Here is a 25499-nt window from a genome sequence, read left to right as displayed (position 1 = left end):
CATCGTTACTGGATGATATTCCGCAGTACCGCCTCTCCCACCGCCGCATCCGATTCTGCGGCTGCCTCCAAGCAGTAGTGCCTGGTGAAGGTGTGCGTAGATGCCCAGGTCGCTGCTCTGCAGATCTCCTGGATTGGCACTCCTCCAAACAGTGCAGTAGATGTGGCCACCGCCCTCGTGGAATGGGCACGAACTTGTGCATTCAAAGGCTTTCCAGCAGCTTGATGACAGTAGACAATAGCACTGGAAATCCATCTGGCAATTCCCCTCTTTGACAGCGGGAAACCTTTCCTGGGTGCGCTGAAAGCGACGAATAACTGAGAAGACTTGTGAAACGCCTTAGTTTCTTTCAAGTAAAATTTCATACATCTCTGAACGTCCAGTGAGTGCTATACTCGTTCTGCTGCTGTTAACGGATGAGGAAAGAAACGTTTCAACACCAACAGTTCGTTCAAATGAAAATCAGTTGGCACCTTCGGAATGAACTTCGGGTTTGTCCTGAGAATCATTCTATCCTCCTGAAACTGTAAGAAAGGCTCCTGAATCGTGAGCGCTTGTAGTTCACCTACTCTTCTCGCTGAAGTCAATGCAATGAGAAGAGCCACCTTCCAGGACAAGAACTTCAGGTCTGCTCTGTGTATCGGTTCAAACTGTGGTTTCATCAATTGAGAGAGTACAATATTCAGATTCCATAGTGGTGGTGGAGGCTTTACTAGAGGAAAGACCCTGAATATCCCCTTCATAAATTGCTTGATAATCCTTGATGACCATAAGGATGGGCCTGACGATGACCTCCTGCAGCGGGATAACGCAGCCAAATGCACCTTGATGGAAGCGTTTGCTAATCCTGACTTTGCCAATAGCAGAATGTAAGGTATAATTTGATGAGGTGCAGCAGTAAGAGGGTGAAAGTTATGCCTCTTACACCACAGACAAAACCTCTTCCATTTCATCCTGTAGGTTTTGTTGATACTCTCCGCTCTGGCCTTGGACAGGATCTCCCTACATTCGTGTGAGATGTTCAGATGGCTAAACTCACAGTGTTCAGGAGAAAGGCTGCTAATCGCAAGGATTTCGGGTCCGGATGGAGCACCTGCCCCTTGGACATTGTCAGAAGCGATGGAATTGGACGCAACCGAATTGGACGGTCCTCCGACAGCAGCAGCAGTTCCGTGAACCAGTGTTGTCTGGGCCACCACGGGGCTACTAGGATCAGTCTGCACGGCTCTTTCTTGATCTTCACCAGTACGCGGGGAGAAGAGAAATTGGAGGAAAACCGTAGGCAAAGGTGCCGGACCATGCCATGGAAAACGCATCCCCCAAGATCCCTTCTGGGGAAGCCAGCTTGCGAAGTACTGGCATTTTCTGTTTTCCCTTGTAGTGAAGAGGTCCACTATCGGTGTTCCCCATCTTCGAAAGACGCTGTCCAGGATGCCCTGGTCTAGCTCCCATTCGTGGCAGGACGATTGAAGAGCCCTTTCCCATATCTCCTGGGCTTCCTGAGACAGGGAGAGATCTCGTTCCCCCTTGCTTGTTCACATAATGCAATGCCGTAGTGTTGTCTGTTCTTACCAACACCGGCGAACCTCTTATCCTTGGCAGAAAAGCCAGTAATGCCAAGCGGATCGCTCTGAGCTCCAGCAGATTTATGTGTAATTGCTGCTCGTGCACCTTCCAACGACCGCTGACTTTAAGGTCCTGAAGGAAAGCTCCCCAACCTTCTAAAGACGCATCCGTCGTTACCACTACAGGAGCCGCTCTTGCCAGAAACGTCAGTCCTTGAAACACATTTCCTTTTTGTGTCCATCACTTTGCTGCCTGTACCATCACTGGTGTCACCCATATTGTATCGTCGAAGGATCCCTCCGCTTGACGCCATTGGAGATCGATCTGCTCTTGCCATGGTCTCATCCTTAGCCTGCAGCAAGGTACCAGGGGAATACAAGATGACATCGTGCCCAGCAAGGATTTGTACCCGCGGACTGAAAGAGACTTTCTTTTTACAAAGTCTTGGAAGAGGGACACAATCCTCAGTTGCCTTTCTTCGGAGGGAATCGCTTTGTTGCATTCCGTGTCCAATATTGCCCCCAGAAATGTGATCACTTTCGCTGGGTGGAGGTTTGACTTTCCCTCGTGGAGAGTCAATCCTAGATTGGCGAACAAGTCTATGCAGGCCTGTGTTGACGCTCTGGCCTGTACCTTTGATGGTGCCTTGACTAACCAGTCGTCGAGGTAAGGAAATATTTGATGTTTTTGCTTCCTCAACACAGCTGCCACTGGAGCCAGGCATTTCGTGAAAACTCTCGGTGCTGACTTCAAGCCGAATGGCAGTACCCTGAATTGGTAATGTCTTCCGGCTACTAAGAACCGAAGGTACTGTCTGTGTGCAGGATGGATCGGCACGTGGAAATACGCGTCTTGTAGGTCCAATGCGGTCATATGATCTCCTGGGTTTAATAACGGAAGGATGTCCTGCAGAGACACCATCCTGAAAGATTGTTTCTTGAGATAGGTCTTTAAGGATCTGAGATCCAGAATGGGGTGCCACTGGAGCTTGTTTTTCTTGTCAAGAAAAAAACGGGAGTAAAACCCCTTGTTTTCCTGCGCTTTCGGTACCGGTTCTATTGCTCCCTTTCGGAGCATTGTCCGAATCTCCTGCCGGAGTTGATGCAGATGGTTGGCTCTCTGGTGTATCGGTGGCGTACAAAGGGGGCGTTTGAAGAAATTTTAGGGTATGACCGAATTGAACTATTTTGAGAACCCATTGGTCCGTTGTTATTTTCCGCCAATTGTGAAGACAGTGAGCAATCTTTCCACCCAGGGGAGCATCTGACAGAGCCGGAAGATGGAGGTTGTCATTGTCGACGGGTGTTGTCCTTTCCCTGGCCACCCTGTCCTCTCGGAGTTGATTTTGTATATCCTCTTGATTGAAGCTGGCTGTACTGTTGACGGTAAGGCTGCGATGAGGACGGATAAGAAGAATATCTCCCCTGTTGGTATCCTCCTCTATACGAGGACTGGCCTCTACCCCTGGAGCCACGAAAAGTGGTTTTTCTGTATTGCAGTGTCCCCAGAGCCTTTGCCGTATCCGTATCCTTCTTGATACTCTGCAGAGTATCATCAATATGCTTCCCAAATAAATCTTCTCCATTGAAAGGGAGGTCTAAAATCTTGTTTTGCACCTCCGGCCTAAACGCTGTTGCTCGCAGCCATCCTTGTCTGCGCCGGACCGCCGCTCCTCCCAAGGATCTAAACACCGTGGTCGCTATATCCATAGCGCAGTCTATGACTTCGGCCGAAGTCCTCTCTCCTTCCATGAGAATCTTCTTCGCCTCCTGCTTCTCTGATTCCGGCACCTGGTTAATGTATGGAGACAGGTCACACCACATCTGCCTGTCGTACCTTCCCAAGATAGCGAGGGCATTAGCTGCTCTCACTAGCAGAGCCGACATTAAGGAAAACCTTTTTCCCGCATTATCCAACCTTCTGCCCTCTTTGTCTGGAGGTGTTGCAATCGGAGCAGATGGGTTCCTGGATTTCTGTTGGGCCGCCTGAGTAATAAAAGAATCCGGTTTGGGATGACCCAAAAGGCAAGCTGGAGCATCAATAGGTGCCTTATACTTTTTATCTAGCCTGGCCAGAACCGGCGTTACCGTAGCTGGCGTCTCCATGACCTTTAATCCTTCCTTCCAAATATGAGACACTATAGGCAGTGATCGCACAGATTTCCGATAAGAGTCCTTGAAGTCGTATACAAAACATTCCATCTTCTCCTCTGTCATGGTCAGTGCAAATCTCTTAGTGGCTCTTTCCATCAAATTATGAAATCCACCAATGTCCTCCGGTGGAGAATCTACTGGTCTCGGCGTAGGAATTGAAGGTGAGGGGGTGATATAGTCATGCCATTCTACACTTGTGTCCGCAATTTCCCCATCCTCATGATCGTCATCCGAGGTATCGTGATGGGACATCGGCGGTGGAGACCTAGTAGTAGGCTCAGTCAAAATCTCTCTCCTACGAACCGGTGTCCCTGGTACCGACTGTGGACGTGGAATAACCTCTGGGGCCTGTTGAGCGACTGGAGTCGCTGGGTATCTCCTCCTATAATCCTCTAACATGCCCTGGAGGTCCCGCAACAAAGAGGATGGCACACTTGTCATCTCCTCACGTTGCTGTTGGCGATATCGGTGCTGTTCCTGGGGTTGTTCCTGATAACCCCCATATTCTTCCTCAGAATCCTCCTCCTGGTACTTGACCTGCAATTGCGAAGGGCTACTCGCAATTCCATACTCGTCATCTTCCTCTTCCGAATCTTCCTCTTCCAGCAGGTGAGATGGCAGCAATGGAGAGACCTTGCTCGGAGATGTAACCTCTGGTGTTATAGGTTTTTTCCAAGGCACCAACCTTTTTTCTGGTGTTTTTTCCCCTCATCGACGAGCCCGTCAACGAGATTCCCATCGCCGTCGTCGACGCCACAGTTGACGTTTTAGTCACCATCGACGCTGTCCTCGTCGACGCTGCCGTCGACACTGCCGTCGTCAACACTGTCCTCGTCGACGCTGCAGTCGTTGGAGCCGCCGTCGTCGACGCCGCCGTTGACGCGGTCGTTGACGCTCTCATCGACGGTAAAATCGTCGACGATATCGCCGTTGCCGGTGAAATCGTCGACGCTGTTTTCTCACCAGCTTTAACACCATCTTTCTTCGTCGACGACGGAGGTGTTTTTGTTGTCGTCGATTATCCCTTTTTCGTCGACAGTCCCGTCGGCGGTGCTGAAACAGTACCTTTCTCCTCAGAAGGCGTAGAAGAAGTCCGTTTGATGGTAACCTTGATTTTCTGAGGTGATTATGGTGGATCTGAGGCGGATTTCACTAGTTTCACCTCACAAGCAGAACCCTTCTTCCCCTTAGCTGTAACTGAAGGGGATTTTGAGGGACTGCGCCCTGAAGACCCTGGAGTGGTCTTTTTTGGGGCCTTCTCAGGTCTTTCTCCTGAGGAATGTGTCTGAGGAGATCTACTTCTCTTCTGAGATCTTAGACGCCACAGATTCCTCTTCACTCTCACTTGAGAGGATCTCCTTCCTGGCTTTAACCTTCTGAAGCCAGATCAGCAGCCTTCCCTCACAATCTCTCAAGGTTTTATTCGAAAAGGTACGACATACCTTACAATCTGCTGCCTTATGGTCTGGATAGAGGCAGTAGATGCAGTCCTTGTGAGGGTCATCTGTATAAAGCCTCTTCTTAGAGCAGGTGGAACAAGCTCTAAATAATCCTTTCTTCTCCTTCTCAGACATGGTAGATGAAAAACCTCAAATCTAAGTCAAAATACTGTAAAAGTTAAGAGTTTGAGCAGAGCTCAAAGGAGACTCCCTAGCACAACGTGCGGTAGAAAAATCTGAGGGGCAGAAGGTTCTCTCAGGAGGGTTCTAGAGGGTGTGGAGCTCTGATTGGTTCAGGGAAAAGTTTGGGCCTTTTTTACATAACAAAGGCTATGGGTTGCAAAAGGGAAATGGGCCTAGAGCGCTTTTCAGTTTGCTCTACTACTAAGCACTGCTTTTTTATATACCGGAGACTCCCGTCTCGACAACGGGGAATGATTCAGGCATGTGAATCTATGAAAGTTCCAATACTGGAGTAAGTACAGATCAAGTAGCATTACTGGATACAAAATGTATCCACTATAGCAGCACACTTTACTTGGATGATTTTCTGGCCTTCACCAATCCAGTAAAAAAATTACTTAACTTATGGGAATAAGTGTTTTTATTGAAAGGGAACATATGATGGTGTAAAATTTATTGTTTTCAGTCAACTCAATAAAGTTACCAGTACAGTGACTATTAACACTGAGGCCATGATTACGCAGTCCTTCTTAATTCCAAAGGAGCAGATGCCTTTAGTTACTGGCACCATCGGAATTACGAGATACGCAGAAACACTGCGGATCCATCAAGATTTAAATGCAGCCAGAATCTCTGGCTGAAACTCCGGGGAAATTTCAAGTGGAATAATACCCAGTGTCATTGATTCCTCTAGTTATTCTTTATGAGGGTCATCCCAGGCTCCCATTCGTAATCCCTGCTCGCTCCGTTCCCTGGAGTTACTGGAAGGGATACTAGTGCTCTCAGAATGAGGCTATTGTTCTGTAGGTCATAATCTTGTGATTACTTTAACCTAGTTTCTGGGCCAGAAATGTTCTTAAAGCTGTTCAATACGAAGCTTTGTGAGATAGATCTTGTGCATGAATCAAGTCATAGATGGAGTAGTTTCTGACCTGTAACTCCAGTTCTGTAGTAGGGGTATCTCTTTTATAGTCATAATCTAGTGAATAGTCCCGCCCATGTGCGTGGACCCCGGAGCAATCAAAAATAATCTCTGAAAGTGTCGAAAAAATGCAGACCTCCACAGACACTTAAGAGAGAATTAAAGACAGATAATGCAGCCTATAAAAGGCTACACTGTCCAGTACTTCAACTAGAAATTCCACCAAAAAAATCCACAAAACAGCAAAGCCTGTACAGATTTTCCTTGCTTCAGCAGCAAAAACCCTCTGGAATGATAGAGAGGAGGATCTGAACAGACAAGCCCCATAGGCTGCCATTATGTGGCTCAGAACAGGATACTGCGCCTTTAAGAGAACTTTCCAGAACTTCACAGTATCCCAGAATGCACCGCAGGTCCCTTTTAGCTTCAGTTCTTTTTGAAGGCGTATCACGCCAGACCTGTAGCATTCCTTACATGAATACCTCTCTCCACCGGGGAGGAGGGCGGGCGCTTATGACTATAACAGAGATACCCCTACTACAGAACTGGAGTTACAGGACACAAACTACTCCTTCTGTAGTAGGGGATCTCTGTGTATAGTCATAATCTAGTGAATAGAATGGCAAGCCCACCCCACACCAAAGAGGCGGTGGAGAAACGAGAAATAACACCACTTTGTGCGAACAGATTTCGCAGCGAAGCCTGTCCAACCTGAGCGTCTGCTCTGGCATCAGTGTCCAGGCAGTAATGCTTAGCAAAGGAATGAACCGACTTACAAGTGGCCGCCTTACAGATTTCTGCAATTGGATCATTACGGAGCAAAGCAGTCGTGGCAGCTTTGCCCCTGGTGGAATTAGCCTTAGGTTTACCCCCTAAGGTCTTATTAGCTTTTTGGTAACACAATTGTATGCAGGACACAATCCACCTCGAGATGGACTGCTTAGAGGTAGCAAGACCTGTCCTGACTGATCCATAATTGATAAACAATTGGTCCGACCTACGAATATCTTTGGTTTTATCCAGATAAAATTTCAACACCCTCCGCACATCCAGGGAATGTAAAGACCGTTCCGCTGGAGATGAAGGATTCTGAAAAAACATAGGCAAAGTTATAGTCTGGTTGACATGAAAATCAGAAATAACCTTGGGAAACTTAGGGTGAGTACGCATAACAACCTTAGCAGCATGAAATACAGTATAAGGTTCTTGGCAACACAACGCCTGAATTTCACTCACCCTGCGGGCCGATGTAATGGCCACGAGGAACGCGCCTTCCAGGACAGGTGCTGCAACAAAGCCTTATGAATAGGTTCAAAAGGCTCCTTCATCAACCTGGACAGCACCACATTCAGTTCCCATGAAGGCGAAGGAAGCCTGACAGGAGGAAACACTTTCTTCAAGCCTTCCAAAAAGTCTTTGATCACAGGAATCTGGAAAAAGGAAGTCTGTGAAGGGCATTTCCTGTAGGCAGTCAAAGCAGCCAGATGGACCTTAATGGAATGAACATTAAGGCCAGAATGCGCCAGATGTAGAAGGTATGGAAGGATGACATCTTCCTTACACGTCGTTGGGTCATAGTTCTTGGAGTTGCACCAGATACAAAACCTCTTCCACTTGTAAGCATAAGAAGTCCTAGTGGAAGGTCGCTTAGCCTCCTTCAGTATGTCCATGCAATCTTCTGGGAGATTAAGATGGCCATATTGCACTATCTCAGGAGCCATGCCGCCAAACTCAAAGACGAGAGGTTGGGGTGCAACATCAGCCCCCCGAACTTCGTGAGAAGGTCCGGCCTGCACGGCAAATTCATGTGAGGAAGGAGAGACCGGTGAAGCAGGTCAGTGAACCACCACTGCCTGGGCCATTCCGGGGCAATCAGTATCATCCGCGCCCTGGACTGTGACAGCTTGATGAGAACCGTCGGAATCAGGGGAATGGGTGGAAAAGCGTACAGAAAGCTGTTCGACCAGTTGATCCATAACGCATTCCCCAGCGTCCCCGGCTGGTAGTACCTGAAGGCGAAGTCTCGGCATTTGCTGTTTTCTGCGGTGGCGAACAGATCTATGTCTGGAGTTCCCCACCTTGCGAAGACTTCTCCTAGTACTTCGTCGTTTATGACCCATTCGTGGTTTTCCTGAATCAGTCTGCTCAGTGTGTCTGCCTGAACATTCTGCACACCTGGCAGATGGGTGGCCGTTATCATCAGTCCTCGGGCCAGAAGCCAGTGCCAGATCGCCTGCGCCTCCTGCAACAGGGTGCGTGATCTCGAGCCCCCCTGCTTGTTGAGGTAATACATCGTGGTCGTATTGTCCGTCTGTACAAGCAGAGAGTTGGTCTGGAAGGACGGATGAAAGGCCTTCAGTGCCAAGTGAACAGCCCTGAGTTCCAGGAAATTGATGTGGTACGTGGACTCCGTCGGGGACCACGTCCCTTGAATCTGTAAGTCTCCGGAGTGCGCTCCCCAGCCCTGGAGAGACGCATCCGTCACGATAGTCTGAGTGGGAATGTCCTTGTGGAAGGGAACCCCTCTGAGGAGATTCTCCGCTGAACACCACCACTTCAGAGACTGAAGAGCATGCAGAGACAGTCGTATCTTGTAGTCCCAAGATCCTCTCCTCTGGTCCCACTGATCCTCCAAGCACTCCTGCAGCGGTCTCATGTGCAGCCGCGCATGTGGCGTCAGGAAGATGCAAGAGGCCATCGATCCCAGTAGAGAAGACACCGTCCTCACTGTTGTAGAAGGAGTGGCCAGAAGAGCCTGAGCCTTCCGACGAAGCGATAATCGTCGCTCCTCCGAAGGAGATACGCTTGCTGACCTCGTATCGATGGTGGCCCCCAAGTACTGAATGCACTGGACCGGAGTCGGGACAGACTTGGACATGTTGTTGTGCAACCCCAGCTTGTTCAAGAGAACGCACGTCTTCTGGAAGTGCGCTTGAGCTTCCGAGAAAGAGGAGGCCTTGATCAACCAATCGTCCAGGTACGGGTAGACAAACACCTTGTTCTTCCTCAGGTGTGCCGCTACCACTGTCATGCACTTCGAGAAAGTCCTGGGCGCAGACTTCAGCCCGAACGGAAGTACTGTGTACTGATAGTGATTGGTGCCGACTTCAAACTTCCTGTGTTTGTGTGCAATGGGCACATGGAAGTACGCATCATGTAGGTCTATTGCACATAGCCAGTCTCCCTGTTGCAACTGAGGATAAATCTGATGCAACGACAGCATGCGAAACTTCTCTCTGCGAATCCATTTGTTCGCCTGTCGCAAGTCCAGAATGGGCCTGAACTCGTTCTTGTCCTTCTTGCGGACCAGAAAGAACCAGGAGTACAGACCTCTTCCTGTTTGAGACAGAGGTACGTCTTCTATCGCCCTTTTCCTTAACAGGATATGCTCTCCGCCTGGAGCTCGCGCAGTTGATGCTGCGAGCTGACCGGAGGAATCGATGGAGGAGGGCTGATGAACCGAAGACTGTATCCATTGCAAACAATATTCAGCACCCACTTGTCCTGAGTAATTTTTCTCCACTCTGCCAGAAAAAATTGAACGCTTCCCCCCACCGGAGCGGGTAACGGATGAAGGGGAAGTAACCGCTCAGGGTCGAGACCCGGCTGGGCCTTTGTTAGCTGTAGAGGACTGTTGTCCACCTCTACCGTTCTGGCGCTTTTGGAAGGGTCTCCGGAACTGCTGCTGTTGTTGCTGCTGCTGTCCCGAAGACTGGCCTCGTCCTTTCCCCTGGGCACCGAACCGTCTCTGGAACGGGCGGTAGGACTTCTTTTCTTCGGGCTTTTCCAAGCCCACAGCCGTCAGGGTCTCCGCCTTCATGCGGGCCATCTCATCATCGGCATGTTTTCTGAACAGAGTTTCTCCGGAAAAGGGCAGATTGGCCACCCCCGCTGCTGGGCCTCCGGCTTGAGTGACGTGAGCCTGAGCCAAGCATGGCGACGCTGGTTGATCCCGTGACAGTAACCATGGGCTGCCAACAGTGAAATATCCGCCGCCGCGCTGATAACCTGGTTTGAAACCAGCATCCCTTCCTTAAGTATTTCGAGGAAGTCCTCCTTCTTGTCACGTGGCAGAAGGTCCGTGAACTGTTCCAGGGAGTCCTACAGGGCACGGCTGTACCGCCCCAGCAAAGCAGAGTCGCTGGCGGCTTTCATGGACGTGGAAGAGGTTCCACAAGCCTTCCGCCCAGCCGAATCAATCCATCGGCTTTCCTTATCAGGCGGCACGGTGGAGGACGGGGAGGTAGAGTGTAACTTCCTGGCCGCCGTCACTATAACTGAGTCGGGCACTGGGTCCATCCTTAGGAAGGCTGGGTCCGAATCCGGTGCTCTATACTTCTTCAGAAGTCGGGAGGGAGCGGCCTTCACCACCGCAGGCGTAAGAAACAGCTCCTCCGCAGGTTCGACCAGTCCTGGTACCAATGGCAGCAGAGGGCGAGACAGATGCTTCTTGTGCAGTGTCTCGAATATCACGGACGTCGTAGGTGTAGGAGCCGTCACCGTGATGCCCAATTTCGTAGCCCCCCTCAGGAGAACCTCCTGGAACGTGCTGATGTTGTCCACCGGAGACACCCTTGTCCCCGGGAAATCCGACAAGGTCGGCGAATAGGATCGAGTCCTGGAGGAGTCAGTGCGTGACCTGGACCCTCGCCTCCTATGGCGGCGCCTAGACCCAGTGGAGGATCTGCGCCGACTCTTAGATCTACCTCTCCGTCCGGAGCGCGATCTTGACTTCCTAGGCCTCGGGCGATCTGCCGGAGCCACCGGCGTAGGCGTCTGAGGTTTGGCCGGGGCCTGCGGCTTAGGAGTCCCCTTGGGAGGTGTCGGAAACCTGGGCAACGAAAACGACCTTGGAGGAACCGGAGGAGGCTTCTCGGTTTGCGGAAGCGGAGGTAAAGGCGGAGGGGTAGGAACCCTCGGAGGGGGACCCCTCGGCAAGGGCGGAGGAGGCGTAACCTGCGAAGGCGTATACACCTCGGAATACACCGATCCCGGTGATCCACCACCAGCCTGTGGCGTCGGAGAGCCTCCCATGGCGTCAGGCCTCTTCTCCCGCTTCTTCGACGTCAAAGAACGGTGACCAGACGGTGAGCGTCGGCACCTCGACGTCGAGCGTCTCTACGTCGCCCGTCGTCCATGCCTCGACGTCGATTTAGTACGCCTCGACGTCGATCTCTCGCGTCTCGACGACGACCTCTTGTTCCTCGACGGCGACCTCTTGCGCCTCGACGGCGACCTTTTCCGCCTCGGCGTCGACCGCCTCGACGGCGGCCTCGACGGCGATCTCTTACTCGACGGCGATCTCTTCCGTCTCGACGTCGGACTACTCCTCGATGACGAGGATCCCCTCGACGACGATGTTCTCCTCCTCTTCGCCGACGGCGAACGGCGGTGTCGCTTCGACGGCGAGCGCCGACGCCGGGCCCTTCGACGTCGAACACTCGACGTCGAGACCGACGAGGATGACGACGAAATCTTCACTGGAGACGTCGACGGCGGTCTGTGCACATCTCTCGACGTCGAGCGCCGACGGCGCTTCGCCCCAGAGCCCTGGGGGGACGGGGAACAGACCACAGTCATTCCTCCCGATGTCGTGGTCTCTGCAATCGACCCAGATGGAGAGTGGGCACGTTTGCTGGTCTTCCTGCCCCTGGGGAGCCCCCCAGAGGCCTCAGCATGGGTAGAAGGAGCCCCTCCAGACCCACCTTGTGCCTTCAGCCTTCTTTCCTCGAGTCCCTGAAGCCTGATCTTCTTTCTTTCCTTCTGGGTCCTTCCAGAGAAGCCCTGACAAATCTCACACTCCTCAGGAACATGGGAAGAGGGAAGGCAGAGGATACACACCTCATGTGAATCCGATTTGGCCTTCTTCCTGGAACACTCCGGGCATTTGTCAAATAATGCAGGCATATTTGACATAAAAAAGGAGCAAAACCCAAGAAGAACAGCACTAAAGTACTTAGAAGCACTCAAAACGAAATAATTAGTGAAAAATCACCAATAAACCCTTGAAAAGGGAGAGCTCAATGCTAGAGGGTCCTGCTTGCATGAGCCGGAAAAAAGAACTGAAAGTAAAAGGGACCTGCAGTGCATTCTGGGATACTGTGAAGTTCTGGAAAGTTCTCTTAAAGGCACAGTATCCTGTTCTGAGCCACATAATGGCAGCCTATGGGGCTTGTCTGTCCAGATCCTCCTCTCTATCATTCCAGAGGGTTTTTGCTGCTGAAGCAAGGAAAATCTGTACAGGCTTTGCTGAGTTGTGGATTTTTTGGGTGGAATTTCTAGTTGAAGTACTGGACAGTGTAGCCTTTTATAGGCTGCATTATCTGTCTTTAATTCTCTCTTAAGTGTCTGTGCAGGTCTGCATTTTTTCGACACTTTAAGAGATTATTTTTGATTGCTCCGGGGTCCACGCACATGGGCGGGACTATTCACTAGATTATGACTATACACAGAGATCCCCTACTACAGAAATGGCCTTGCATGTGTTCTCTCTACAGAAAATTAGCATCTCAGTGCGATAGTTTTGACAGATGGCCAGTGTTAGAATAGGAGACATTACAGCCTAGGAGATAATGTGACCAAAAATCGGTAACTGTATCATACATCTATCATGTGAGTAAACTTCGCCGCAAGAGTAAAATAAAATAAAGTATGTAGGAACAGCAACACCAGCGAATGAAGGAGTCTTAATAAAAAGGTGTCTGAAGAAGTAGTGACCAAATAGTGGCCTGCATAGTGCCTGCAAAATAAATGTAGATTCACCTAGTTAACCCAATTGGTCGGTACATTTTCACAACAGGAAGACGCATGGAGAACACAAAGTATGCCACCCATCATCTGGTGGAATGAAATCTGGTAGGCCATTCAACAGAGACATTTTCCCTGCTGGCAACTAGAGGTACTGATTACTCTCTGTCGATGTCAGAGACCAAATACATTACAAAGAGCAGATCACATGACAGCATGCCATTTGTTCGGTTTTATTAAATCTGATAGTGTGAGATAAAATGATTGTATAGTTCCATAGGTGGAAGAGAGCTGGCACCACATAGGAGAAAATAATCTGCCCTATATATTTCAATTTGTGGGCTCGTCTAGAGTCCCCAGTTTTATCAAGAGTGCACGGTTTTGAGCTCACTGGACCACGGTCAAAACATTTAAATTCTCACCACAGTTTGAATACAAATATATAGTTTTATTTTCATTTTTTTCATTTTTTAACATATATAGCTGGTATCAAACACATATAAAACCATTTTATTTAGTATATATATATACAATTCATTCATGAGATCAAAAATAGACAATTTAACATATACATCCCTTAACGCACCCTCTCTTCATTCATCCAACTTCACAACCATAAGGAACATTCAAACCAATCACTCAGTGCACATAATACACAAGCCTCAACACCCATCGCACAAAAAATATACTCTGAGGTAGTTCTAAAGAGATAGTTAATAGAACAGATGGTTCGCAGGAACGCCAGAACCGCCGCCGTCACTGTGTTGGACTATCCCGAGAATATCTGCCACGGAGCACTGCGAAAACTACCCTTGAGGAAGATGCCGGCTGGCTGTTAAATACCGAGCAACACTGATGAAACTTTCAGAAACCGCTCCTGTAGAAAAAGAGGCGGAATTTGGTGTCCTGTTCGTGTTTGAATAACAACGAGGAAACCTTAGTCTAATGACCACCGTGGAAAGCATATGATCCCCTCAGTCAATTGCTATAAGGAAAATATCCGAGTACATCTCGCTGTGGATTCAGGTCATGCATCCCCATGCCGTGGAGAATTATTGACCACGTTTATTGAGTTGTTTTATGCTCCCTTTTCTTGCTCCTCCCTGCATACATGCCCTGACGAAGGTGCCGCCGCAGAAAGGGCTGGGCACCGAAACGTGCATCGGCGTTGTTGACCATCTGTTCTATTAACTATCTCTTTAGAACTACCTCAGAGTATATTTTTTGTGCGATGGGTGTTGAGGCTTGTGTATTATGTGCACTGAGTGATTGGTTTGAATGTTCCTTATGGTTGTGAAGTTGGATGAATGAAGAGAGGGTGCGTTAAGGGATGTATATGTTAAATTGTCTATTTTTGATCTCATGAATGAATTGTATATATATACTAAATAAAATGGTTTTATATGTGTTTGATACCAGCTATATATGTTAAAAATTGAAAAAAATTAAAATAAACTATATATTTGTATTCAAACTGTGGTGAGAATTTAAATGTTTTGACCGTGGTCCAGTGAGCTCAAAACCGTGCACTCTTGATAAAACTGGGGACTCTAGACGAGCCCACAAATTGAAATATATAGGGCAGATTATTTTCTCCTATGTGGTCTTAATTTCCTCCCCTGCTAATCTGCCCTACATCCTCTTCAGTGGGCCCCTGTTTGTTTTTGGAAGAGAGCTGGCAGTCTGAAAACAGACTGGGAGAAAAATTTGGGTGAAAGTAGGAAAACACCCTTGCACCAAAGGATGGGTGCATCCAGTTATACCCCCTTCTGATAAAAAAAACCAGTGTATAGTCTGGAAGTGCATGGCGCACAAAGCCTACTAATGTGTCTTGGGGACATAATGGCAATTAGGAAACTCTGCTTCTTAGGACACCATCAACTCATATGGCTCTTGCATTTGAAAGGAGAGCACGTTCCTGAGATTGCAACCGGTCTGGATTTTTGGTTGGGTGTTCGGAGGGGGGGGGGATCAAGGTGTAATGGTACTGTATTTAATGACCACGGTAATGGCAGAAAAGGACTACGCTGGTTATAATAAAAAAATATATAACATATAGAGCACTCAATACTACAGTTTTACTAGCTTGAACCACTGTAAATAACAGGTAAGACTGTATCCCAAGAAAATGATACTTGACCAACTTTGGAAGGATGGAAGGTTGAGTTGGCCTTATCTGTATTTAAAACTCATGACTTGCACATCAAACCAGCTGTTAGCAGCACATAGTCAACTAACTAAGCCATCTTGTCAGTTATCTATGTGGGCCGACTGACCAGCAAATAGGTTGCAACTTGAAGTGATGAATCAATAAGGTGCTTGGTAAAGGTCTAGTAGCAGAACAAATCAACATTTTCTTATTCAGCCTGTCATGTGCTTTGCATTTGTCTGCTTTTGAGCCCATCATTTTATTCACTTATTCATAATAAATGCATGGTTCTCTCTTTATATCATTGCTTATGTTTGTTACATAGTGTGATGCTTTCATATAGGTTAATGCTGCATCAATGGCTTATAAGTTATGTATTCAACAAAGTCTTTTTTAAAGTATAATACTTTGATAAATGTGTGGGAAAAATTCATATTCGCATTTACTATGGTGCTTCTCTCTCATAATGATGCTGAGAAATCATATACGTACATAGGTATCTCAACAGAGAATCATCAGGGTTCAGAGAGAGCATCAGAGCTGTAAAGAATCTGCTTGAAGAACATGAACTGGTGCCATCCATTAATTTGTCAAGCACAGCATAACAAGACAAAGAAAGAATGCATGCATGATTGCTGCAGACTGAGGAAGCTTGAAAAGCTATGAATTAAAGGTATGTGAGTAATAAGACCATATAGGAAACGTATTTGTGTGTTACTTTTGGTACTAATAAAAATATGGGTTATAAAAAAAGGCATTCTGATACAGATTGGTTCCATCAAGGATTTGGCCTAATGATCACCAACTAATATGTCACCATTTTTTCTATGTACTTGTTTCACCCTTATTTTTATTTCAGGAAGAACACTCATTCCTATAACCCGCACAAGACAAAGACTTTTATATTTAATAAAGCCTATTAAAAAATACATAGCATGGATTTCTTGTGTGTGTGCATCTTTATGGTGAAATTGGATCCAGAACTCACTAATAAATATAATCCTACAGTTTATGACAGGATTGATCGTCATCCAATATTGGTTCTAACTAGTTTGAGGGAGGCGAGTGGATCACAACTTGTCGATCCTGCTTGTGTTGGTAGCTGGTTCCTACCTGAGCTTGAGATTATATATATCTAGTTTATTAAGGAGAGCAATTGTAGGAGGAGTGAATAACTGTCCCATGATAAACCTCACCCTCTTCTCACCGTCTGCACATCTTGCCTCAGTTGTAGACAAATTACGTCCTTCTGAAGAAGGTGGAGGATGCCCACAAGCTAGATCTGCTGAGCCACCAGAGCAGAAAATAAAATAAAAAGTACTCACCAGTAACTACAGTTATCTAGGACTGGAGTGGATAATATTACAGCATACAGTTCTGTTTTCATATTCCATTGTATGCTTGGGATGAGCAGTATCAAGGGAAAATGTGCCAGAAATTTTCCCTGACAAGGGAATCGAAAACTCTTCGCCCATGGGAGCTGGGATACCACCACCTACCTGTGTAGTTTTGCCATTTGGCATTCTCCAGCGTGGCAAAAAGATCGATCAGTGGTTTGCCTCAACTTTGGAAACTGGGGTCTAGTTGTTTGGAGTCTAGTAACCAGATGTGGCAGCCTAAGTACTTTCTGCTCATGGCATCTGCTTCTTTTACAATGCCAGCACAGAATGCGTTTCGCCGTTAGATTAATGTTGAGGTAGAACCCAGTGCCACAGCTGCTGAGCATCTTTTGACAACTGTCTGAGTCTTAAATCATACCTGCTTCCAAATGTAGAGTTTTCATGTTTTCTGTCCTTATCTTGACATCATGGTTTGTTATCAGAAGCAGGAACTCCTTTATTGCAAGATTGCCGCCTCTCAACTCCAGCAAGTTTATGTGTAGCCCTTGCTCCTGAAGGGACCATAGCCTTTATTTAATCATCTGTTGGCACATAAAATTGTGTTCTGACTTAGTAAAGGTCCTATCCTGCATAGATATTTCTTTGATCTTTCACCAAACCAAGGCTTACTTCCTTTCTTTGGTTATATGCATGTAATCATCCCAGTGACTAGCCACTTATGTCCAGAACTTTTTAAAAGGGCCTCAAACCGAACTGAAATTGTGGTTCAAGGCGAATACAAGATGACAGTATACAACAAAAAGACGTTAAACTTCCCAACTGTGACCCAATCCTGTGCACTTTTTCTTGAATTAAGTGTTTCACGCTTCCCCTCTTTCTTGTAATAGGTATGCTTTTAGTCGATCTGTGTCGATGCTGCGCCTAAGAGCAAGAGCTGCTGTTCAGGCAGTAGGATTGCCTTTTTGATCCTGAGTTTGAAACCCAACTGTTTCAGAAGGGTCTTCAAAGTCTGATGCAATGAAGCCTTGACAAGACAGTTGTTGTTAAGGAATCCTCTCAACACATTGGCGACGTAGATAATTGGCCACCAGAGGGTGGTATTAAAAAAATATTTACAGTGATGTTGACCATCTACCATAAAGCGAAGGTATTTTCAATGCTTTGAACATTTTTTCTTTAAAGGTTTGTTCATTGCACTTCGATCTAGGCATTCTTGGTTTCTCTCATGATGCAGTACTAGCTCTTTGCCACTTTGCGCAATATCTTGCTTGTTTCAGGACATAAGGCCTCCAAATAATGGTTCTGCTCTTTGCTTGAAGGCAATGTTGGTGGCATCGAAGTGAACTATACTGAATGAAGATGCTGTACTATATCCAATACACAGAAGTCTGATGTAATCTTTTTCTATGTGCCAGTGTCTTTCTACACACTGGCATAGACAGTGATAAAGCGAGGGCCACTTAAAATCAGGTATGCCAGCTTCTTTTTTGACCCTTGTTGGATGTTCGCCCTCTTTGTTTACCTTGATGTCTACCTTCTATTTTGAGTCTCCCATACTGAGTGGTGAACTGGATTGAATATGAATAGTTCCCTTGTCTATAAGGACGACAATTCACTTAGTTGAAATGATCTATAACTATATAATGGTCTTCTGTAACATGACTATGACTACCTTCTCTGTAGTACTCCAAGAGATCTGGCTCTTTCAGTGTAGGACTTAATGGCCTGCAAGGCCTCAGCGACACGCTTGCCGAACAAATGCTGTCCATTAAATAGCAGTTCCAACAATATTGATAATACTAAAAAAAATTGTGAACAGCCAGAAAATACTTTCCTTACACAGTGTCTGGATCCATCTGCCTGAAACCAGTGTCGGAGTCATCTAATGATGCATCTATGAAGGCCGATGAAGTCACCTCACCTTCTAGTGATACATGCTTAGCTTAATTCAGGCAGTCATCAGGTAGTTTCCCCAATGAAAAGAGCCATATCACTTAACAGAGATGTATCATAATGTGACAGCATGTCACTTGTGTTTATAATTTTAATACCTGCTGCCGCAAACACTTTCACTCTTTAAAATCGTGTCACGTCTCTTGCCATCTTTGTCTGTTTGAATCATACATGGCATGATCTCAATCGAAGGCTGAAAAAAGAAGTAATGGCAATTAACACAATGTGAACCGGAGATGTCCACAAACTGAGCCATGATTGACAGAAAAAACGAAAAAACGACAGCTTCATGGAAGACTCACCAGCGAAATTACGGGGTGCTCCTAAGGTGCAAGCCTGATATCCCAGTAGTGGAGACACTCTGGTGAATGCTGATAAGACTCACGAGGTAAGGAATATAGATCCTTAAAGAATGGTAACCCGCAGTTTAGACACAGATCACTGATACAAGCTGCCAATCTCAATTGTGTTAATTGCCATTACTTCTTTTTTCAGCCTTCTATTGGTATTGCCCCATCTGCCCCTTGAGCAAGTGCCCATCACCCAAAGGTTGGGTGATGTTTAAGGCGTTTTTCACATGTCTGCAAATATTTATCCACGTTCACTGTTCCTTTGTTACAATTCTGGTTTCATCCTCCACAGATGAGTATTTGCTTTCAGCCAGGTATTTCATATATTACTCCTCGGTGTATCTGTCGAGTGCACACCATTTGGGTTTCTTTGCTTTTGCTGTTTTTGCGTTGGTTTCAGCACCTCACCCATTTGCATGATGTTCCTGTTGGTTCTGAACGACAAGCACTTTGTTTTTCAACACATGGGTGATCAATTTTCCTTGTCCTACGGGCATAATGAATGTGTATAATCATTGCGCAATACACTTGGCCTTCACCACGCTTCCAGCTTTAATCCTATGGTATCCTCATGTTGTAGTTCGCTACAAGAGCTTATCAAATTACCATGTTATTGTGTTTTTTGTGATTTCCATTTTTCCTTTTACACGTTGCCCCTGACGAAGGGACGCCATTGTCCCGAAATGCATCGGGCTGTTTTGAACTATCTGTTCATACATTACTATTAATTTATTTGTTATGACAGACTGTTTTGTCATGTACTTATGCATATTGCTCATGATGTAATGAAGACATGGCTTTGGGTTGTGTGTTATTTATGTAACTCTATTGATTGATGTAACATAGCACATTATGTGCTAATTTCTCCCCCAAATTTTTTGCATATATAAAAGAATACTACAAGTTTTGTACAATTGTTGGAGTTGTATTATCATTGGTTAAACAGTTGAATATTATTGGAGGGTCCCCACGGACCATTTTTTGAACAGTGCACAGTGTTTATTGTCGTGTTTGGCAGTATCTACATTGCTTTGATGTCACACTTGACAGACAGCAAGTGTCTCACTGATGCACCTTTGTATTAACATTGAGTAAAGCATGGTTAACACCACTATTTATGTTAGATGGGTGTGCGCTCCCACACCCAATTATTTTCTCTCACAGTGATCTCAAGCGTGCCACAGCCGAAATGAAAGTCAGTTTGGATATGGTTCCAAAGCATGCTGCAGCAGTCTTGGGTACCTAATAATTTTTGTTCAGTCTTGTGATTAGAGTAGAGCCTGTTGCAGGAAAGGCCCTCTTACCCTATGTAATCCAGGACTGGACTACTTCAGAATGACCTCTTGTTCTAGTCTTTAAAAGTTAAACAGAAAAGATTTTATTTAAATAGTTGCCAAGGGCAAATGCAATTTCTGCGCTATGCACATGAGGAGAGGAGTCTCTTGTAGACAGTTCTGGACTTAGCTATTCTATGGTGACAGTCTTCCAACTCAGGATCTTGAAGATCTTAATATGAACTGTCACAATCTAACTGTCTGTCATCTTCACTCTCATCACCTGTTTACAGTGGTGTGTCAAGGCCAGTGTCTCTAACTGGGTGCATAACTTAGGTCACAAGATCCTCCTGAAAGATTCCTCTGGGATGTGTTATAGTTTGAAGCTGATAGGTTGACATCGGACGCGGAGTCAGGCTGGATGGTGGCACCCAAGGAGGAGATTGCAACTGTGCTGGAGGTATGCTCATCTTTTTCAAAGAATGTCAAATACCCATTTGTACGTGTGCCATTTGTGAACCTGAAATTTGCTGCATTTCCAATTCTAGAGGATTTCACTAATAGGATGGCTCCGGACAGCAACATAGTTCCTTTACTCGTCACAAGAGCTATTCAAGCCATGAAAGTCAAGAACACTGGGCCCTTCAACTTGAGAGGATACCTCAGACAGCATGTTGTCATCAGAATAAACATCCTCTCTCGTCTGTTTACTGATTACTAAATCAGTTACTGTATGAGATACTTAAGAGGAATCATCTACTAGTCGGTGGTTCTGGATTTATTAGTGTAGGTCAGTGATTCCCAAACTGTGCGCCGTGGCTCCCTGGGGAGCCGCCATACCTAGTCAGGGGAGCCGCACAAAGCACGTTAATGCATTTAATGTTGAAGGGTCTGTTGGCTTCAGTTAAACTTATTGGATTTAAACGCATGATGTTGATGATTTGTAAGTGACATGCCTAAAGTTGTAAATGTAGTGCTTAATTGATGGCATGTCAAGGGAGAGGACCTCCATATCTCACTGGATCCCAACGTTCCAACACTCCCAAAGTAAGCGGAAGATGCCTGATTTATTTTGTTAGACTCGTTAGTAGTTTCGTTTTTTCCAAATGCATTTTACACCAATGCAAGTTATCAGGAGAGTACAGTTGTCCACAGGTTCTTCCAGTATATATTTCTTTAACTAGACACACATTTCAAGACAGGCCTGCTCTCTCCTTGAGCAAAGGGAATGAAAACACCATAAATCTGAGGAATTTCATTGGCTTGCATTGATCTGTAGCCAATTTTAGGGAGGCGACAGAAAAAATAAAGCTGTATGTGGTTAAAAAATCGTGAGTCACCCTGCTGAGACAGGTGTGTTGGCATGTATGACATGGGTAGAAATGGAAGTGCATGCAAATATTCTTCAAGTGCATAAACACTTTGGCAATGGGACCTACATGCATAAGGGTGATATTTAACACTAAGTCAGATAAAAAGGCATGGGCAAAGAAGAGTAACTAGGATTATTTTATTAGAGGCCCCACTTTAGTAATACAAAACACCCTGCGTATATGATTATTATACCTTAATCCGCTTCATCTGAATTATTTTCCGGGAGAAAAATGCAAGTACTCTGGAGGCAGGGCTTGCATCCTCCCCACCCTCCAAAAAAAGAAAAAGTGGGGAGCCACGGGCACTGGCCAGTGGGTCAAGGGAGCCGCGGGTCAAAAAAGTTTAGAAACCACTGGTGTAGTAGGTGATTATAACTGCAGGAGTGATAGTATTGGGGCAATGGACATCAGAGGAAAAGTTGGGGTTACATTTGTGATGTGAACGGCAGAGGCTGTTATTGGGAGAGATGATGGGGCTGCAATTGTTATCACAAGAACTGCCTCTGAAGACACAGCTGTTGAGCAAACAGGCACAGTTGATGAGGTCTTTGACAACAGAGGTAGTTTCACATACAGCAGAAATGTTTCCGTCATGGTCTGTGCTTGTTTCGTTGTCAATAGTGATTTCTTTGTCAGTAGGGTCTTCATTGAAGGGAGAATATAAATCATCGATTTCGGTGACAAAGGAATTGCAATCACTGGTAACAACTTTGCTGACGGCAGATGCTAGTTCCTCAACCAAGCATTATGATTGTACACTGTGGAGATTTATTAGTGAACCATGAGATTTTTGATGATGGAGTGACCGTTGTCAACAGTGGAGTTCCTGAAGATAATAGCCATGGTAAAGTGGGCAATGCGCTGGTCAATAGAGACTTTATCAATGGCTTCACAGATGGTGGTGTGTGAACCATTCCCATAGTTGGTGGAGTAACAGTATGTGTCCGATGATTTTAGTTTTCTATGATGGTGAACCATCTGGTGAAGTTCGTGCTGTCTAGAGACCAGACAGCACTTCAAAGCAGACACATTGGGCCTTTAGATGGGAGTTTTAACGGAGCTCAGAGATAGTATATGTGACTGAACCTTTTGATGCTAGTGTCTTCAACTTGAGTTTTTTGGTTATGAGTGTGTTTTCCCAGATGATGATTCTAAAGACACTTAAACGCACCAGCTGACCTTCCCCGTTTTTAAGGGTCTTGTTGCTGAAGGTATTCCAAATGTCACAAGTTTCAGACTCGTTGTCAAGTTTGTGGATGTAGGATATATATTTTATGTGTGTGGGCGGAGGGAGGGTAGGAGTCGTTGGTATAAGCCTTCCTGGCCCATCACACCTTCCATGGCTTGAATAGTTCTTGAATGTGAGCATCCAGCCATGGGGCCTGTAAAAAAAACAAATGCAAAATACACCTCAAGCAAAAGCCACTCTCTGTACCTCGAGATTCTTTGTAGAGATACGAGTGAACGGGTCATTAAATGAATGAAAGCTAATCCAATCGCAGAGAATTCCCTGTTGCCTGATACCAAGCAGTGGAAAATCGAACAGTTGAAGCCAAGAGGAAGGTTGTAACCCTAGGCGTCTCCACTTAACTGGATTGATTTCAAATCATAAAATGAGGTGAAAGGGCTACGTGTAGTCTATGAATGCTTTTCAACATCAAATGCTGTATTGTGATACTGCTATGCTAACATTAACTACTGAGGGCTCCCAGCATAAAGTCATATAATAATTCAAGAATATGAATCTATTAGAGATCCATAAATCAATCTTGTTCCTTGCTGAGGGGAAGCATAGGAAAATATTTACATCCAGTCCAGCATGTGCCAGTCTCATAAGGATCCTTTACTTGTGTCCATCCTGGGCACAAAGATGTAGCATGTTTTACTTTAAGTATATTTTAAAGGTATCAGTTCCTGGTCACCTGCCAGACATCAAACAAAGAGCAAAATGTTTGAATTAAAATTTGAGGGATTAGTGCATACACCTGCTGAAATGGTCTGCCTTGAGTTCAGGCCTTTACGAAGTCCGAACACGAAGAATGTGCTTTAGAAGATGTAGAACTCCCATAGTTTAGTGTCAAACACTAATTCTAGAGAAACATTTCCAAACCTGCTTGCCGATGTAAAAACAGTCAGAGTAGTAATTAGTGCTCATCAGCACACCCTTTAAGACAGTGGAAAGTCTCAAATTCAGGAAGATAACTTTTTGCTCAACGTTTGAGCAAAAGGATGAATTTAATTTGTTGTACAGGTCAATGATGATTAGATCACTTCAGTTTGACCCCCGTAGATGAACTCAAGAGTAGCTGGAAGTGACTGCAGGTTGTGACTGGGTGACTGCAGCAGTTGAGTAGAGATGGACACAATGTATGAAATGTGTAGCATAACTTTCAAACACCGACAGTGAAGTAGCATGCATTCACCAGCCATGAAGTGGTGGGGGTACGGTATTCCCACAAGTGCGCCATTGTCACCTCCAACCCTCTGCTATGATCTGGATTTTTTAACTGAAACAAATCCCCTTGAACTAATAGTAAAAAAAAATGCATGGGAAAAAGGAAAGGCTCGCTGAAGCTCTAGTGATGAATGAGGCCCTAGCCATAAAAAACTGGAAAGTACTTAATGGCGGAAATGCTGTTTGGGATTAGGCAGATAGCAATTCGAATGAACAGAACATTTGATACTGAGGGGGTGAAATAATTTATTCCCAATACAGCCACGATTAATTACTTAGTTCTGGGTCTCTTGCTTAACCCCTAAGGCTTTAGCAACAAGGGTTGTTGCCCGTCCAGATCAGTTTTTAATGTCTTGTAGATGTGTCAATTCAATTCAATTCAAAAGACCTTTATTCGAATTTCATAAAATCCATAAAAGTACAACAATAAAAACAGACAGTACCATTTCATAAATAAATCCATTTGCAGAGATCATAATCAAACATATTGTTGCTGCTCTCATAAATCAGATTTTCAGGGATTTTCCATCATTTTGCGTGCACGAGATATCAGTCTCAAAAAAGTGCTTGTGCGAAAAATTAGTTCATCTGTGTCCAATAAAAGCAACATAGAATAAGACTCCCCTAAAGAGAGAGGTCTTCTTTTTCTAAAATATGGGGTTAAAAACCGGTTAATATACTTTAAGTAAAATTTAAAGAAAAATAGGAAGTGCAAATCATTCTGTGTACTTATACCATCGCACGGACATGGGTTATAATGTGCAGTACGACAATAACCCAAAGAGAAACCCAATAAAAATTTCACAGAACCCGCCCTAAGGCGGACTAACAATAATCTTTCCCAGTTGGTCATGGGGAGAGTGAGGTAGAGCAGAAGTGGTTGTCTACACAATTCATTCCCCATGTATGTCGCAACAGTGGGTTTGAGTGTTTCCCTTCCCATTCTTTCTGAACTGTACAATGCATATAAAGCTTGTTTGACCTTGTTCTTATCTTTAGGCTCAATCCTAAGTGGATCAGAGAAACAATCTCCCCTACCCACGGCATGCAGAGTCTTAAAAACTCCCGCGAGCCAGGGGATAGCTAAGCCCTGTTCACATTTAAGACAGTCTTTTATAATATCCTGTGTTAGGGCAGCTGAATTGTTCCTCCAGATCCTAATCCAGAATAGAGCTGGTCTAGTACTAATAAAATCACATGTATAAGGGAGATTTAATTCCTTATGACAAATGAACTCAGAGGATGAGACGGGGGTGCCCAGCATCCTTCTACAGAACCGGTTTTTTTCTCGTTGCATGCTGGGACTTGTCCCTAGACCCCAAACCTCTGCCCCATATGTTGCTACAGGTACACACTGTAGCCTAAATTTTTTTTAAATAGCTCTGGTGGCGCCTATTTTCTTTGGGCGTGGCAAGCTCAAAATAGAATTGGTGGCTTTCGAGAACTTGCCCATGGCGTGGGCCAAATGCCCATTCCATGAGCCGTTCGCAGCGAAAACCAAACCTAGATATGGGAATGTGTTCACAGATTCTAATTTATCTGTATATATATATAGATATATAGATATATATATATATATATATATATCTATCTAT

The 25499-nt window shown here is 45.6% G+C and overlaps 1 protein-coding gene across 6 annotated transcripts in view; it reads right to left on the bottom strand.

Annotated features, from left to right (window-relative positions):
- The window catches only part of DNM1L (dynamin 1 like), a 747198-nt gene that overhangs the window by 370046 nt on the left and 351653 nt on the right, over window positions 1–25499 (bottom strand). The window lies entirely within an intron of this gene.

The sequence above is a fragment of the Lissotriton helveticus genome, chromosome 1_1 (assembly GCF_964261635.1).
Source record: "Lissotriton helveticus chromosome 1_1, aLisHel1.1, whole genome shotgun sequence".
Lineage (NCBI taxonomy): Eukaryota > Metazoa > Chordata > Amphibia > Caudata > Salamandridae > Lissotriton > Lissotriton helveticus.
This window is presented reverse-complemented; position numbering and strand designations above follow the sequence as displayed.